Here is a 4089-nt window from a genome sequence, read left to right as displayed (position 1 = left end):
AAATTAAAATGCATTATAAAGTTGCAGCATATTATTACTCAAGAGATTGATTGTACGTGTACCCAGAATTAAGCCCATCAAATTTTGCTTTAGAGTCCATGCCACAGATCCCAATTATTAATGATAATTAGCAATATCACCTATAACAAAAACACTGGATATTTCAGGAGTTTTTCCCCCTATGAAGATCCAAACACATCTTTTTTACTGAAATGTCTTAAGTGTCAAAGTAAGAATTTAGTGTATTTAGGTAATAAGTTATTACTATTTATAAACAGTCACCAAATATTAAATATACGGAACAACTTAAATAAATATATTAGTTTTTCAATATTTGTATTTCCTGTGTAACTCTCTTCTCATTTCTGCTTCTTTCAAAGTGTATGAATATATATACTGACAGTTTATTTCAGAAAACATTCTTGAAGATTTTAAATAACCAACTTGAAGTTTAGGAGTTCTTATAAATTGTCAAAAGTTACAATATCACATGGACAGCCTAAGTAAATTATATTTGCATATATGTAGGTTTTATTAATAAAAAAAGGCATGAGTTTTAAAAACATAATAACTATGATACTAATTTTGGGTTAAAATAAAACAAAGCAAAACCAAATCAATTCCCAAAATACTCCTTCTACTGAAATCTAAATTTTGTATGTTGAAAAAATAAAATCTCCTTTTTCATAGTATTTTTACCTGGATCTTGAGACGATGTTCAGTAAGAAATGAAATAACCATCAAAATCTGTTGGGGGAACCCACCCCCAATATTTCAACATAGGTTCTTTCTATTTTCCTTAAGTGTTGGCTGGTCTGAGAAATAAAGAGAAAGAGTACAAAGAGAGGAGTTTTACAGCTGGGCTGCTGGGGGTGACATCACATATCTGTAGGTCTGTGATGCCCACCTGAGCCACAAAACCAGCAGGTTTTTATTGAGGACTTCAAAAGTGGAGAGGGTGTAAGAACAGGGAGTAGGTCACAAACATCACATGCTTCAAAGGGCGAAAAGGAGAAAAGATCACATGCTTCTGAGGCAAATAAAGATCACAAGGCAAAGGGCAAAATCAAAAACTCCTGATAAGGGTCTATGTTCAGCTGTGCACATATTGTCTTGATAAACATCTTAAACAACAGAAAACAGGGTTTGAGAGCAGAGAACCAGTCTGACCTCAAATTTACCAGGGTGGAGTTCCCAATCCTAGTAAGTCTGAGGGTACTGCAGGAGGCCAGGGCGTATTTCAGTCCTTATCTTAACCGCATAAGACAGATACTCCCAGAGCAGCCATTTATAGACCTCCCCACAGGAATGCAATTATTTTCCTAGGGTCTTAATATTCCTTGCAGGAAAAGAATTTAGCGATATCTCTCCTACTTCCACATCTATTTATAGGCTCTCTGCAAGAAGAAAACGATGGCTCTTTTTGCCCGACCCCACAGGCAGTCAGACCTTATGGTTGTTTTCCCTTGTTCCCTAAAATCACTGTTATTCTGTTCATTTTTAAGGTGCACTGATTTCATATTGTTCACACACGTTTTACAATCAATTTGTACAGTTAACATAATCATCACAGGGTCCTGATGTGACGTACACCCTCAGCTTATGAAGATAACAGGATTAAGAGATGAAAGTAAGACAGGTGTAAGAAATTATAAGAGTATTATTAGGGAAGTGATAATAAAAGTCCATGAAATCTTCATGATTTATGTTTCCTCTGCCATGGCTCCAGCCGGTCCCTCCATTTGGGGTCCCTGACTTCCCGCAACAAAAATCTGAGATTAAAAAAAAAATCTAAAGTTTTAGTATGAAAGACAATTGTGTTATGAGAGAAATACCACATCTGTGGGAACCAGAATAGAAATTAGACTGATTTTATTCAAAGGAGAGACATGATCTAGAAATTAACTTTAAAACACATACATAATTTTTTTCTATTACAATATTAAGACCATTTATTTACAATTCATTATAACTATGAATTGTAACCATTTCCATATAACTATTTCCTTTTATGATCTCCAATTTGTTGCTACAAATTAGGCTCCAAACTCAGGGCTACTAAGGCCCGGGGTCAAATCTTAAACACTACTGTATTGCTACTGCCTAGAACAATGGATGGCACAATCAGGGGCTCCAACAGCATATACTGAATGGAGTAACCCCAAGTCCATTTGCTTTTGTTCCTTTCTATTTACTTTGGAACTTTTCCCTTCTCTTATATTCTAGCTTATTTTTAGAGTCCTCAGGATATCACAGATGCTGAAGATATTCTCCAGGTTCAAATGGAGCAACCCATTTGTACTTTGTTGGATGTTGTCTCTTCAATTCTAAACCACCATTTCATCACCCACTCTGAAAGACATCACTTCCATCACTTTCCAAAGACCAGAATCTTCCATTAGTTACCTGATCATCAACAGATATTGCCACCACTGATAGAACACTCTTACCTAGGAACACCAAAGCATGCAGAGGCTTAGATAAAATACAGCTTTCATTTCATTAACCAGATGTCCCTATTCTTCAGCTCTTTTCCTCCTCATAAAACCCATAACCCTTAATAAATACAGTTGGCCCTTGAACAATGCAGGCGTTGGAGTGCTGACCACCTGCACAGTTGAAAATCCATGTACAATTTTTGACTCCCCAAATATTTAACTACTGATAGTCTACTGTTGACCAGAAGCCTTACTGACAGCATGGACAATCAATTAATACAAAATTTGTATATGTAGTACATACTGTATTCTTACAATAAAGTAAGCTAGAGAAAAATAAAATGGTATAAAGAAGAGAAACTATATTGACTATTCATTAAATAGATGTGGATCCTCATAACAGTAAGCATCCTCATCATATTCACGTTGAGTAGGCACAGAAAGAGGAGGAATAGGAGGGGTTGATCTTTCTACCACGGGTGGTAGCAGAGGTGGAATAAAATCCACATATAAGTGGGTGAGCATAGTTCAAATTTATGTTGTTCAAGGGTGAATCATAAGATCATCAAGAATGGCAAGAGGAATAATCTTCTAACCACTTCCAAAACATGAAGGTGATTGATATTTGGCATTATTTTCTATTAATTTTATCTTTTTGTGGAAGCATAGCTTTACACGACATATAGTATTCATTAACTGAATTAGCCTAGAAAGTACCTTCTGACAGTTTAGAAACAAGGTTGAAAATTAGATCAACATTTTCAACACTGGTATTGATTTGATAGATGATAATAGTTGCCAGGCTGAGGAGGACAGATCACCTGAGGTCAGGAGTCCAAGACCAGCCTAGCCAACATGGTGAAACCCTGTCTCTGCTAAAAATATAAAACATAGCTGGGCATGGTGGTGCGTGCCTGTAATCCCAGCTACTCGGGAGGCTGAGGCACGAGAACTGCTTTGAACCCAGAGGTGGAGATTGCAGTGAGTCGAGATCATGCCACTGCACTCCAGGCTATATGACAGAGCTAGACTGTCAAAAAAAAAAAAAAAAAAAGTTTTCAGGCATTCATTTCATATAAGGTAATATTTGCCATTAAAAAATACCTTGGTCAGGGGACCTCCTCTTTCAGTTTTGGGGCCCCCCTCCCTCTGTCTCTGTACAGGGGGGCTTCTACCTTCTGTCTTCTCCCTTCAGTCTTGCCTATTAAACTCCTTAAAACCATTCCACGTGTGTCCATGTCATTTTATCTAAACCGGCATGAGGACCAACAGCCCTGGTGTTCCTCCACTCATCAGAGCTGTATCATTCTGGGGCATTGGCGGGGAAAGGAAATTCAATCATCCTCTGGTGAGTATGGAGTGGATTTCAACTTTAAATCTGTCCTTTAATCTCAAGGTTCTCTTACAGCTACCCTGTCGCCAAACTTTCTCTCCCTTTTTATCCACGGTCTCTTACCCTCTCTGTGTGTGTCTAATGCACAAGAATCTTTACAGTTCAGGGAAACAGGTCTGTTAGAAAAGATCACGAATCACGGCAGGCAGTAACTCAATAAATGTCTCTCTCTCTGTTTTCTCTGACCAGCACATTGTATTTCTAAGCCACCCAGTAGAAATAAGGCTCTAGGCCTCTTCTGGGAATGGAAAGTTTCTG

This window comes from Macaca fascicularis, chromosome 17, assembly GCF_037993035.2.
Source record: "Macaca fascicularis isolate 582-1 chromosome 17, T2T-MFA8v1.1".
Lineage (NCBI taxonomy): Eukaryota > Metazoa > Chordata > Mammalia > Primates > Cercopithecidae > Macaca > Macaca fascicularis.
The sequence above is the reverse complement of the archived record's forward strand: the minus strand, read 5'-3'. Positions refer to the sequence as shown.